General features: G+C 39.5%; 1 protein-coding gene across 1 annotated transcript in view; it reads left to right on the forward strand.

Annotated features, from left to right (window-relative positions):
* SLC16A10 (solute carrier family 16 member 10) overlaps nt 1-14,405 on the forward strand; it is a 145,712-nt gene that overhangs the window by 72,252 nt on the left and 59,055 nt on the right. The window lies entirely within an intron of this gene.

Below are 14,405 nucleotides of genomic sequence, written 5' to 3' on the forward strand. Positions count from 1 at the left end.
AAAAGAACTAGTAGGGCTTCCCTGGTGGCGCAGTGGTTGAGAGTCCGCCTGCCGATGCAGGGGACGCGGGTTCGTGCCCTGGTCCGGGAAGAGCCCACATGCCACGGAGCGGCTGGGCCCGTGAGCCATGGCCACTGAGCCTATGTGTCTGGAGCCTGTGCTACGCAACAGGAGAGGGCACAGCAGTGTGAGGCCCGCGTCTAGTAAGTGAGATTTGAAGGTTTCCATTTTGCCAGAATAACGTCCCTCTCATTTTTAAAGCAAGCTTTAAAATGGAGGGAGTTTGAAATTGTTGTCTCTGTTTTTAGCCCTTTCTTGTAAAGCTATTTTGCCTCTGCTAGAATAACCTTTTGAGGATCTGAAAACTAACTTTATGTATCTTTTTTATTCAGTATTTCAGACAGAGGAATGTAGAGAATAATATAACAAATGCCTGTTCTATATAACTACTTAGTAGTCAGATTCTAGTGTTTTCTCCTTTTAAAAAGATGTGAAACATTACAGAATCAATTGTAGTCCCCTTTGTACCCTTCTTCTCCATTCCTAATCTTTATCTATGCCTTCCCAGAGGTAATCACTATCCTGAATTTGCTTTTATTATTTCCATCATGTTTTATACTGTTACTTCATATGTGTGAGTCCATATTCCATTGTATATGTTAATACATTTATTTATTTGTTCTAATGCTGACGGGCATTTAGGTTGTTTCCAGTTCTTTTACTATTACAAACAATGCTTTGGTGAACATTCTTAATCATGTCTCCTTGTGCACATGTGTTAGGTTTCTCTGGTGTACACACCTGGGAGTGGAATTGCTAGAATTTGGGTATGCACATCTTTGGCTTTGCTAGATGTTGCCAAATTACTGTTCACAGTGGTTATTTCAATTTATGTTGGTATGCATAAGAGTTCTTATTTTCCCATAGTCTCGCTAAAACATGGTGTGGTCAGACTTCTTAATATTTGCCAAATTATGGTGATTTATTATTCTTTTCATTTGCATTTTTCTGATTGCTAATGAGCATCTTTGTAAATGTTAGTTGGCCATTGTGTTTTCTCTTTTGTATATTTCCTCTCAACTCTTCTGCCTGTTTTTCTGCTGTGCTGTCTTTTTCTTAATGACTCACAGGCTATTTTTATAAATGCAGGATGATAATTTACTAGTGATATGTACTGCAGTGATCTCCCATTCTGTGGCTCATCTCTTCTTGCTTTGATTCTAGTGTCTTTTGTTGCACAGAATTTGTATTTTAGTGAGGTCAGATTTTATCCATATTTTCCTTCATGATTTATGCTTATGTCTAGCAGTCCTTTTCTATCATGAGGTCAAGATTTTCTCCTTTATTTTAAGATCCTAAAGTTTTTTTTTTTTAGCTTTGTAATCTGGAATAAAAAGTTTTTTCCATTATTGAATTTTTTAATTTCAGTGACTATTTGTTTTCATATCCAGAATTTCTAATGAATACTTTTTTATGCACTTGTTTTAGTTTTGCTTGTTTCATTGTTTTTGTTCATTTTTAATGTACTTGTTTTATTTTTGCTTATTTGTTTCATAATTTCTTATTTCCTAAAGTGAAAATTGTTATTTTATTTCTTTGAAAGTTGTAAACATAGTCATTTTGGAGTGGTCAGATTGGTCTATAGAATTAATTTCATCTGGAGTGACTGTATTTGCTAATTGGTGATTTTGTTGGCTGTCTTAGCATTGGATTGGCTTCAGGTGTTTGGAATTTGAGTTTACAGAATCATTCTGAGTAGGAGGTATATTGTTTTGTTTGATTCTCTCCTTTTTTTACCCTTCCTACCTAACGGTTTATACTTTCTTCCACCTGGCTCCCTGAATTCTCAGTTTAGAAATAGGCCTTTTAAGTTTCTGAAAATCTTACAGACCCAGCCAGAGAGCCAGTGGGTACCTTGTTTCAGGGCCTGGTCATGAGGCTGAGTCTGTATCCTCCTCCCCCAGAGGCTTGTAGGGTTTCAAATCTTTTTTTTTTTTTTTTTCTGTATGCAGGCCTCTCACTGTTGTGGCCTCTCCCGTTGCAGAGCACAGGCTCCGGACACGCAGGCTCAGCGGCCATGGCTCACGGGCCCAGCCGCTCCGCGGCATGTGGGATCTTCCTGGATCGGGGCACGAACCCGTGTCCCCTGCATCGGCAGGTGGACTCTCAACCACTGCGCCACCAAGGAAGCCCTCAAATCTTTAATGTATATAGGAATCAGTAAGTTCTCACCTTTAGCCTCCTGTCACAAGGTGTGGGGGGAGTTCTGCTCTCACCTCAGCCGGTGAGCTTGGCTCTCCTTTTCTATCTCACAGGGAGCACGTTCTGTCCTCTTTACAATTGCCAATGCCTGCTTCCTGACCTGGGCCCCAGCAGGCAGGCTCAACTTACTGCCCCATCCCTTTTTGCAGCTAGTCTGTAGCTCATGGCTAGGTTTTTTTTTTTTTGTCAGTATCCTTTTCTTTTTTTAAAAAATATTTTGACTGTATTGTTAACTTGTGTTTGGAACAGAGGATGAATTCACTGTGTCATCTTGACTGAGGTCTAGATTTTGTAATTAAGTTAGATTGTGAGCTTCTCTGGGGAGGGATAGCTTTTCATCAGCATCAAGCATGGTGCCTGGCTCTGAGCACCTGGTGGGATTTTTCTATTTTTTTGAGGTGTACAGTGTGTTTATTTTATATACATACATAGTGTGAAATGATTACCATAAATAGGTTAGTTAACACATCTATCATCTCACCTAGTTACAATTTTATTTTTGTGGTGAGCATTTTAGGATTTATGCTCTTAGCAACTTCCGAGTGTACAATAGAGTACTGTTAACCTATAGTCACCATGCTGTACATGTACCTTTACAATATTATTTGAGTCCTGTCTTTTTTGTTTTTTTTGGTTAGTCTAGCTAAAGGCTTCTCAGTTTTGTTTATCTTTCTAAAGAACCAGCTCTTAGTTTTGTTAATCTTTTATATTGTTTTCCTATGCTCTCTCTTATTTCTTTGCTATTTAATGAAATTATTATTATCATTATTATTATTATTTTTTTGTGTGGTACGTGGGCCTATCACTGCTGTGGCCTCTCCCATTGCGGAGCACAGGCTCCGGACGCACAGGCTCAGCGGCCATGGCTCACGGGCCCAGCCGCTCCGCGGCATGTGGGATCTTCCCGGATTGGGGCATGAACCCGTGTACCCTGCATCGGCAGGCAGACTCTCAACCACTGCGCCACCAGGGAAGCCCCTGAAATTATTATTTTTAAAATTGAAGTATAGTCAATTTACAGGGTGTTAGTTTCTGGTGTACAGCACAGTGATTCAGATGTATATACATGCGTATATATATATTATATATTTTCTAGTGTACAGCAAAGTGATTCAGATATATACATATAAATATATATTTCATATTTTTTCCATTATGATTTATTACAGGGTATTGAATAAAGTTCCCTGTGCTATATAGTAGGACCTTGTTGTTTATCTATTTTATATATAGTAGTTTTTATCTGCTAATCCCAAACTTCTAATTTATCCCTCCCCCACCCCCTTTCCCCTTTGGTAATAAGTTTGTTTGTTATGTCTGTGAGTGTTTCTGTTTTGTAAATAAGTTCATTTGTATCATATTTTAGTTTCCACATATCAGTGATATAATATAGTATTTGTCTTTCTCTTTCCTGTTTACTTCACTTAATATGATAATCTCTAGGTCCATCCATGTTGCTGGAAATGGCATTATTTCATTATTTTTTATGGCTGAGTAGTATTCCATTGTGTGTGTGTGTGTGTGTGTGTGTGTATACACACACACACACATATACCACGTCTTCTTAACCATTCATCTGTCGATGGACAGTTCGGTTGCTTCCATGTCTTGGCTATTGAAAATAGTGCTATGAATATTGGGGTGCATGTATCATTTTGAATTAAAGTATTTGTTTTTCCAGATATATGCCCAGGAGTGGGATTGCTGGATCATATGGTAACTATTTTTTGTTTTTTAAGGAACCTCCATACTGTTCTCCATAGTGGCTACACCAATTTACATTCCCACCAACAGTGTAGGAGGGTTCCCTTTTCTTTGGTGGATATTTTTTTAATTAAATAATTAATTTATTTTATTTTTGGCTGTGTTGGGTCTTTTTTGCTGCACGAGGGCTTTCTCTAGTTGCAGCGAGCGGGGGCTACTCTTCACTGTGGTGCGCAGGCCTCTCATTGTGGTGGCTTCTCTTGTTGTGGAGCGTGGGCTCTAGGTGTGCGGGCTTCAGTAGTTGTGGCACATGGGCTCAGCAGTTGTAGCTTGCAGGCTGTAGAGTGCAGGCTCAGTAGTTTAGGCACATGGGCTTAGTTGTTCCGTGGCATGTGGGATCTTTGCGGACCAGGGATCAAACTGTGTCCCTGGCATTGGCAGGTGGATTCTTAACCACTGTGCCACCAGGGAAGTCCCTGGATTATGTTTTTGATGTTGTATCTAAGAAATCTTTGCCTAACCCAAGGTCACAAAAGATTTTCTCCAATATTTTCTTCTAGACGTTTTATACTTTTCAGTTTCACATTTCAGTTTTGTGATCCATTTTGAGGTAATTTTAAAATATGGTATAAGGTAGGGATCACATTTCCTTCCTGTATTTCTGAAGCTGTGTTATATTAGGTGTACATAAGCTTGTCATTGTTATATCTTCCTGATGTGTTGAGACTTTTATCATTATGAAGTAGCCCTCTTTGTTTCTAGTAATACTACTTGTCTTGAGGTCTATTTTGTCTAATATTAGTACAGTCACTCCAGCGTACTTGGGGTTATTATTTACATGACATATCTTTTTTATTTCCAAGTTATTTGTATATTTATATTTAAAGTGCATCTCTTTAAACAGAATATAATTGATTCTTGATTTTTTTTTTTATCCAGTTAGACAATCTTGTCATTTGATTGGAGTCTTTATTTAATGTCATTACTGATATGGGCATATTTAGGTCTGACATTTTGCTATTTGTTTTTTATGTGCCTCATCTGCCTCTTGTTCTTCTGTTCTTTCTCTTCTGCCTTCCTTTAATTAATTAACTAATTTTTAGTAATCAATTTAAATTTCTCTATTGGCTTTCAAGCTGTATCTCTTTGCATTTTTTAAAGTGCTTTCTCTAGGGATTACAGCATACATCTCAGTGTATTTTAAGTTGATATGAAGTTGCTTCAGATGAAATATAGGAATCTTGTGGCAGTATATTTTCATTTACCTTCATCTTTAGCACTGTCGTTGTCATGTATATAATACATCTATATACGGTGTTATAATTTTTGCTTTAAATAGTCGTATACTTATAAAGAAATTATGAGAAAACAGTGTGTTGTGTGTGTTTGTATGTTTCAGTCCTTCCTTTGGACCCAAATTGCTAGCTGGTATCATTTCCCTTCAGTCTATAGAACTTTCTTTAAGATTTCTTGCAGTGGAAATCTGGTGACAGAGTCTCTCAGTTTTTATTTTCTGAAAATGCCTTTATTTTGCCTTCACTTTTTTTTTTTTTTTTTTTTTTTGCAGTACACAGGCCTCTCGCTGTTGTGGCCTCTCCCGTTGCGGAGCACAGGCTCCGGACGCGCAGGCTCAGCGGCCATGGCTCATGCGCCTAGCCGCTCCGCGGCATGTGGGATCTTCCCGGACTGGGGCACGAACCCGTGTCCCCTGCATCGGCAGGCGGACTCTCAACCACTGGGCCACCAGGGAAGCCCTGCTTTCACTTTTTGAAGGCTAGTAGCTGGTTGTAGAATTCATGATTGACAGTTTATTCTCTTTCAGCACTTTTAATATGACAGTTCCAGTGTCTTCTGTCCTCCATTAGTTCTTATGAGAAGCCAACTGATAATGGTATCATTGTTCTCCCTCGGTATGTCGTTTTTCTCTGGATGCTTTCAGAATTGTCTTTTTATCTTTGGCATTCAGAAGATTAAGCATGATGTGCTTAGGAATGGTTTGCTTAGAGTTTATACTGCTGGCATTTCTCTGAGCTTCTTAGGTTTGTAAGTTAATGTTTTTTGTTTTGTTTTTGTAAGTTAATGGTTTTCACAAAATTTGTGATTTTGGGGTGGGGGGCATTATTTCTTCATATATATATATATATATTTTTTTTTTTTGCAGTACGCGGGCCTCTCACTGTTGTGGCCTTTCCCGTTGCGGAGCACAGGCTCTGGACGCGCAGGCTCAGCGGCCATGGCTCACGGGCCCAGCCGCTCCGCGGCATGTGGGATCTTCCTGGACCGGGGCATGAACCCGTGTCCCCTGCATCGGCAGGCGGACTCTCAACCACTGCGCCACCGGGGAAGCCCTTCATATATTTTTTTCTGCTCTTTTTTCTTTTCTTTTCTTTCCTTCCTTCCTTCCTTCCTCCCTTCCTCCCTCCCTTCCTTCTTCCCTTCTCCCTCCCTCCCTTCCTCCCTCCCTTCCTTCCTTGTCTTTGTTGCTGTGTGTGGCTTTCTCTAGTTGCAGTGAGCGGGGGCTACTCTTCATTGTGGTGTGCGGGCTTCTCATTACGGTGGCTTCTCTTGTTGCAGAGCATGGGCTCTAGGCGCGCAGGCTTCAGTAGTTGTGGCTCGTGGGCTCTAGAGCACAGGCTCAGTAGTTGTGGCACACGGGCTTAGTTGCTCTGCAGCATGTGGGATATTCCTGGACCAGGGCTCGAACCTGTGACCCCTGCATTGGCAGGCGGATTCTTAACCACTGTGCCACCAGGGAAGCGCTTCTGCTCTTTTCTTTCTCTCTTTTCTAAGACTTCAGTTATATTTATGTTGGGCCTCTTGATTTTTTTTTTTTAACGATTTATTTATTTGTTTTACTTAGTTTTGGCTGCGTCAGGTCTTAGTTTTGGCACGTGGGATCTTCGTGGAGGCATGCAGGATCTGTCATTGTGGCACATGGGCTATTCCTTGTGGTGTGTGGGCTTCTCTCTAGTTGTGGCATGTGGGTTTTCTCTTCTCTAGTGTGACGTGCAGGCTCCAGGGTGCATGGGCTCTGTAGTGTGTGGCACACGGGCTCTAGTTGAGGTGTGTGAGCTCAGTAGTTGTGGCATGCGGAGCTGCCCTGTGGCATGTGAGATCTTAGTTCCCTGACCAGGGGTCAAACCTGCGTCCCCTGCATTTTAAGGTGGATTCTTTACCACTGGACCACCAGGGAAGTCCCTGGGCCTCTTGATTTTTGTCCTACAGATCTCTAAGACTTTGTTCATTCTTTTTCAATATTATTTTTCTCTCTTTTCTGGGATTGGGTAATTTTTGTCTTCAAATTCCCAGATTCATTCTTAAATTTTATCTCCAAGTTGCTAGTGATCCTATTGAAATGCATTTTTTTCAGCTGTTGTACTTCTCACCCCTAGAATTTCCATTTTTTTCTAGTTTACATTTCACTGTTGAGATTCACTATCTGTTCCCTCAATAAGACCATATTTTAACCTACTTCTTTGAAAATATTATCCTTTAATACTTCTAACATAATTGTAATAGACATTTTGTAGTCTTTGTTTTCTGAATCCAACATCTTAGTGCATTCAGAGTCAATTAATATTGATTACCTGTTTCTTTTCATGTCTAGTAATTTTAGGTTCAATACTTGGACATTGTAGATAATATTTAAAGCAACTCTGATTCCCTTGTGTTCTTCCAAGGGTTATTGAGTTTTTGTTCTTAGGAGGCAGTTAGTTTGCCTGGACTCAGACTGCAAAGTCTGTCTCTCTGTGCTAGGTAGCAGCTGCTATCTCTGTTCAGTTCATACAGTTTCCAACTGTTGCTTCTTTTCTTTTTCTCCATCTCTTGCTTTTCTTTAGTTTGACCCCTTACTAGTCTACCCAGCACCTGCATAGTTTGTTGATCCTCAGGAAAGCCCACAAACTTGTAATTCTTATTTCTTCCGGTTTCAGCTTCTCAAGTATAAACTCTCCTCCAACTTCTGTTTTTAGACATTTTCCAGTGTGTTTATATAAGTCCCCCCCCACCGCTACACACAGTTATTATCTGCAAGAGGATTTACTTGACCACTTCACTCTGATGCCATTAACAGAAGTTGATAGCAAATAATTTAAAAACCACTCCTAAGTGACATATAACTACCAAATAACCTTTAGGGTGGCAATAAAATGGTCAAATCAAGTACAATTTACTCATTCCTAAATTGTGTAGTTGCCAGACAGCACCATGCTCCAAAAGTCATTGGGACTTTGTTAAATACTATTTTGCATTTTAATCTCAGTTTTAATATATTGTTTCATTTTATTTGAGGCTGTTAGACCAAGGTTCAGATATTATAGAGCAGAGCTGTCTTGAAAGAGGCCAAGATCAAGTGGAAATGGGGGTTGGAGCTCTCAAAACAGGGCAAAAAAATATTTATCAACCTTAAAATAACTATAGTAAATCTTCCCTGTGGGTGTTTTCAATTGTAAACACTTTCTCCTTGCAGTCATTTACATCTGCATAATTATAACACCTGCAAGTGAAAATCTTTTAAAATATTAAACCTACCCACTTTCTCCGAGTGATTTGCATTCTCCTTTGGCCATGCACTGAGAGCTGAGGATTTGTTCTTAGTATGGAGTTGGAAACAAAGAGGGTCTGGATAGGGAAATTGGAAAGCTGATTGTTATGTTTTAAAAAAGATTTCCCAACCTGGCTATTTTTTGGATGTTTCTCTCTATAACATCAAACACACATACATTCAAATAAGAGTATACAAGCACATTCTAAAGCCTTTCTTTCTTCTTCTTCTTTTTTTTTTTTTTTTAAGGGAAATGGGCTTTTGTATTATAGCTAACTTGAATCATAGAGGAGTGCCAACAACCTCAAAATCCATTCATTAGATACATGTGTACGCTGCTCCTCCAACAGCAGTAAATATATAAAGTACAATTCATTGAGGAATACCTAATGAGAAAGAGGTGTACTATGAAGTCGTCAGCATTTTAAAATGTATCCGTATTTTATCACCAACATACATTTGAGAAACAGTATTGCAAATGTGAAGAAGGTACAACAGTCTGTAACAATGTTTGCTGATTAGGGATTCCAAGCTGGTAAAATTTCAGGAGATCTTTAAGCCCTTCTTCATTACATATTTTTTGACATGTGTTTTTTAAGGTGATTAGCACATTCTATATGGTGTTCTGGTTGGACCTCTATTTGCATATATGTTACTAGATGGAAATTATTGGAAGGTAGAGAAATCTTTTAGTTGTTTTTATATTCTCAGCAGCCTAGAATAGTGCCTAGAACATAATAGGCACTTTTACTCGGAAAAGTTGTTATTCCATATTTTAAATAGTACCTCTTCCATTGAAAAATATTTGCTTTTCAGCAACATTAGGAAACCCTGTGTGGGTGTTTGGTTGAATTACATAGAGGGATTAGGGCTAGTTTGCATTTTTTTAAACAAAAATTTTACCATGGTGGGTATAGTGACTATGTCTTCAGTTTCTCAGTTTCTGTTATTAATAATAATCATAGTCAGACTTGGAAGGGGTAAAAGAGAACAACAGTCTCTTTCATTTTTATGGTGTATAGCATAAAACCGATAAGAGCTTGGATTCTTTGTCATGCCATGTTAAAATTTTACAAAAACGAGAAATTTTATGAGTTTACAGTGCCGAGTAATATATTCATTCAAGAATTAATTTCTTGGTCACCTAATCGATGATGAAGGAGTCAAGAATATACAGTGGAGAAAAGACAGCCTCTTCAATAAGTGGTGCTGGGGAAACTGGACAGCTACATGTAAAATAATGAAATTAGAACACTCCCTAACACCATACACAAAAATAAGTTCAAAATGGATTAAAAACCTAAGTGTAAGGCCGGACACTATAAAACTCTTAGGTGAAAACATAGGCAGAACACTCTTTGACATAAATCGCAGCAAGATCTTTTTTGACCCACCTCCTAGAGTAATGAAAATAAAAACAAAAGTAAACAAATGGGATCTAATTAAACTTAAAAGTGTTTGCATAGGAAAGGAAACCATAAACAAAAGAAAAAGACAACCCTCAGAATGGGAGAAAATATTTGCAAATGAAGCAACCAACAAGGGATTAATCTCCAAAATATACAAACAGCTCATGCAGCTCAATATCAAGAAAACAACCCAATCAAAAAATGGGTGGAAGATCTAAATAGACATTTCTCCAAAGAAGACATATAGATGGCCAAAAAGCACATGAAATGATGTTCAACATCACTGATTATTAGAGAAACGCAAATCAAAACTACAATGAGGTATCACCTCACACTGGTCAGAATGGGCATCATAAAAAAATCTACAAATGGGGACTTCCCTGGTGGCGCAGTGGATAAGACTCCGCACTCCCAATGCAGGGGGCCCTCGTTCAATTGCTGGTCAGGGAACTAGATCCCACACACTCACTACAGCTAAGGAGCCCACCTGCCGCAGCTAAGACCTGGCACAACCAAATAAATAAATAAATATTTTTAAAAGACCCTACAAACAATAAATGCTGGAGAGGGTGTGGAGAAAAAGGAACTCTCCTACACTGTTGGTGGGGATATAAATTGGTAGCCACTGTGGAGAACAGTATGGAGGTTCCTTAAAAAACCAAAAATAGAGCTACCATATGACCCAGCAATTTCACTCCTGGGCATATATTCAGAGAAAATCATAATTTGAGAAGATACATGTACCCGCAATGTTCACTGCAGCACTATTTACCATAGCCAGGACATGGAAACAACCTAAATGTCCATCAACAGAGGAATGGATAAAGAAGATGTGGTACATATATACAGTGGAATATTAGTCATAAAAAAGAACAACATAATGCCATTTGCAGCAACATGGATGGACCTAGAGATTGTCATACTGAGTGAAGTAAGTCAGACACAGAAAGACAAATATCATATGATACTGCTTATATGTGGAATCTTAAAAAAAAAAAAAAGGGTACAAATGAACTTATTTACAAAGCAGAAGTAGTCACAGGTGTGGAAAACAAACTTATGGTTACCAGGGGATAAGAGGGGAAAGGATAAATTGGAAGATTGAGATTGACATACACACACTACTATATATAAAATAGATAACTGATAAGAACCTGCTGTATAGAGCAGTGAACTCTACTCAGTACTCTCTGTAATGGCCTATATGGGAAAAGAATATTAGAAAAAAAGAGTGGATATATGTATATGTGTAACTGCTTCATTTTGCAGTACACGTGAAACTAACACAACATTGTAAATCAACTATACTCCAATAAAAATTTAAAAAAAAATGAATTTCTTGAATTTCCTGGTGATTTAGTGGTTAGGACTACCTGCTTCCACTGCAGGGGGCATGGGTTCAGTCCCTGGTTCGGGAAGTTAAGATTCCCGCATGCAGTGCAGTGAGGCCAAAAATTAAAAAAAAAGAAAAAGAGCCTCGCTTAATCTTCACAAGAATTAATTTCTTCTTGAATTTGCTCAGAAGATAGACCTAACCTCATCTGTTCCTAATTTTTATTGTAACATAAGATGTTGGGGAGGGGCTTCCCTGGTGGCGCAGTGGTTGAGAATCTGCCTGCCAATGCAGGGGACACGGGTTCGAGCCCTGGTCTGGGAAGATCCCACATGTCGCGGAGCAACTAGGCCCGTGAGCCACAACTACTGAGCCTGCGCGTCTGGAGCCTGTGACCTGCAACAAGAGAGGCTACGACAGTGAAAGGCCCACACACCACAATGAAGAGTAGCCCCTGCTTGCCGCAACTAGAGAAAGCCCTCGCACAGAAACGAAGGCCCAGCACAGCCAAAAATAAATAAATTTATTTAAAAAAAAAAATGATGTTGGGGGACTTCCCTGGCGGTCCAGTGGTTAAGACTCCCCACTTCCACTGCAGGGGCACGGGTTCCGTCACTGGTCGGGGAACTAAGATCCTGCATGCCATGTGGTGTGGCCAAAAATTAAAAAAAGAAAAAAAAGATGTTGGAACTTTAGCAGAGGCATTAAGGTACAAGAGTGTGAAATTTGGAAGTGGGGTATTTCATGTTCAAGAACCAGTTAGAGGCTCTAAAACACATAAGGATACTTATGGGTCATGGAAGAACATTTTGTGAGGATCCTTTTAAAAATTATGCTGTTGCTTCCCCCCCACACACACACACCATGGGAGAAGTGGGGGTACAGACTCACTTGATATCTAGTGAGAGGAGCTTTAGAGGGACCACTTAGAGATTTAAAGAATTCTCTTCAGTTAAGGTGTACAGAGGACTGAGGTCTGGATCCCCTGAGAAATCTGTCAAGGAGAGAACTGTAGCTGGCTGACTGCTCCCACAGCAAGAGGTAGGCTGTGTTGGAATTTGCCTACACTCCAGTGTTTGTCAGGGCAAAGGAAATATGAATACTTCCTGCAGAGCAGAGGCAGGCCTAGTGGAGGAGAGAGGCGGCCTGGAGCTGTTTTAATTCCTGCCCAAATAAACTGCCTAGAAGGGCAATGAGGCTCCAACAGTGAGTCTTTTAAGTGACAGCCAAAAAGCCAGGAGGAGAATGAACTATCCACTGAACTGTCCACGTCGGTGGAGCTATAGCCAGAAGAAACTCTGAGGTGAGACTCTGAAGAACCCACAGAAGTGCATCTGAGGAAAAGAGTCCACTTCAGACATCACCAGACAGGCCTTTTGGCAGAACCTCTTAAGTTGGAATCTCGTTGCCTTCCATCTCCCAGCACTCCTCTCTCTCATATCCACTTTGGAGGCAACAGCAGCTAGGGAAGGGGAGAAGGGTCGTGGAAAAGAGACATAGCTGGGCTTACTCTTTTCCCAGCTGGGGGTGGGAAAAGAGATTTGATTACCTAGTGAAGATAGGTTTGTAACATAAAGTGACTGTAGGACTTTGTTACTTAGCATTGGCTAGAAGAAACGTGTGGGGCTGCTGAGTGGTCATCCAGTGCCAGGGGAACATTTTATCCCTGCATACATTTTAAGAGGATAGCCGAGACAAAAATAAAGTTATATTTGATTATATCCTGCAGTTAGTGCATGTTCAGTGGACATAAAAATTCTGTAAAAATTTTCACGTTTGGCATTGCAGTAGTCTGAAATCTATGGTAATGCATTAAGTGTTGTTTTTATTCTTGAAAAGTGCCTTGACTTATGTGAGCATTACATGCAATGCTGCTGTTATGTTCTTAGATTTCTTTTTTTTTGGCCGGACGACACGGAATGCGGGATCGTAGTTTCCTGACCTGGGATCGAACCTGTGCCCCCTGCAGTGGAAATGCGGTGTCCTCCTAACCACTGGACCTCCAGGGAATTCCGCTCTTGGATTTCTTAAAGTGGGCTCCTATTTAGTGCTGGTGTTTCACTTAATTGTAAAAGCACCTTTATCCAAAAATAAAGGTTAGGATGCTATTCTTCTAGTCTGCCTAGGTTGTTTAGGTAGTTTCATAAACAGGATAGATGACTAAACTTTTTTTGAATAAGATTAAATTATTATAAATCAGTGACATTTTTATATAACATAGACTAAAAAATTTGCACTTCTTCTTGAGCAAGCCCATACTAAACAGCTCTGCACATCTGGGGTTGAGGTTGTGCTAGTTCATCTGGCCAATCGCCTCTCTGCTGTCCACTTCTGAATTCCCCCACCAACACCTAAGCCAAGACTGCATTGTTTGTACAGTCTCTTCATTGTGTGTGTGTGTGTGTGTGTTTTATTGAAGTGTAGTTGATTTACATTGTTGTACCAATCTCTGCTGTACAGCAATGTGACTCAGTTATACACATATAGACTTTCTTTTTTTAATATTCTTTTCCATTATGGTTTATCACAGGATATTGAATATAGTTCCCTGTGCTATACATTAGGACCTTGTTGTTTATCCATTCTAAATGCGTCTACCAACCCCAAACTCCCAGTCAATCCCTCTCCATCTTCCCTCCTCCTTGGCAACCACAAGTCTGTTTTCTATGTCTATGAGTCTGTTTCTGTTTTGTAGATAGGTTCATTTGTGCCATATTTTAGATTCCACATATAAGTGATATCATATGGCATTTGTCTTTCTCTTTCTGACTTCACTTAGTATGATAATCTCTATTTGCATCCCATTGTGTTTTGTTTTAAGATCATAGTCTCCTTTCTGGTAAGGGAAGAAAGAAAAGAGAATTATGGCTGATTAAAATATACATAATTAAAAAAATAATTTAAAAGGTAAGAAGGCAAAGAATTAAATGAAATTGTTAGTCTGATGAAGATCCATTTGGACCACGTTATTAAGAAATGGTCATTAGCACAGGATCTGCACTTAATTCCTTTGCTGAGGAAATAGAGTAATATACTAGTAGACTGTCAGAGCTGGATGGAGCATTGGAGATCATCTGTTTCATTTTATAAGACAATTTGTTGTTGTTAAAACTCTGAATTATTAATTGTTCCTGTGCTAGATGCAGAGGTTTAG

Source organism: Delphinapterus leucas, chromosome 12, assembly GCF_059928025.1.
Source record: "Delphinapterus leucas isolate spDelLeu-1000000601 "Yukka" chromosome 12, BTC_Dleu_Yukka2, whole genome shotgun sequence".
In the NCBI taxonomy this organism is placed as follows: domain Eukaryota; kingdom Metazoa; phylum Chordata; class Mammalia; order Artiodactyla; family Monodontidae; genus Delphinapterus; species Delphinapterus leucas.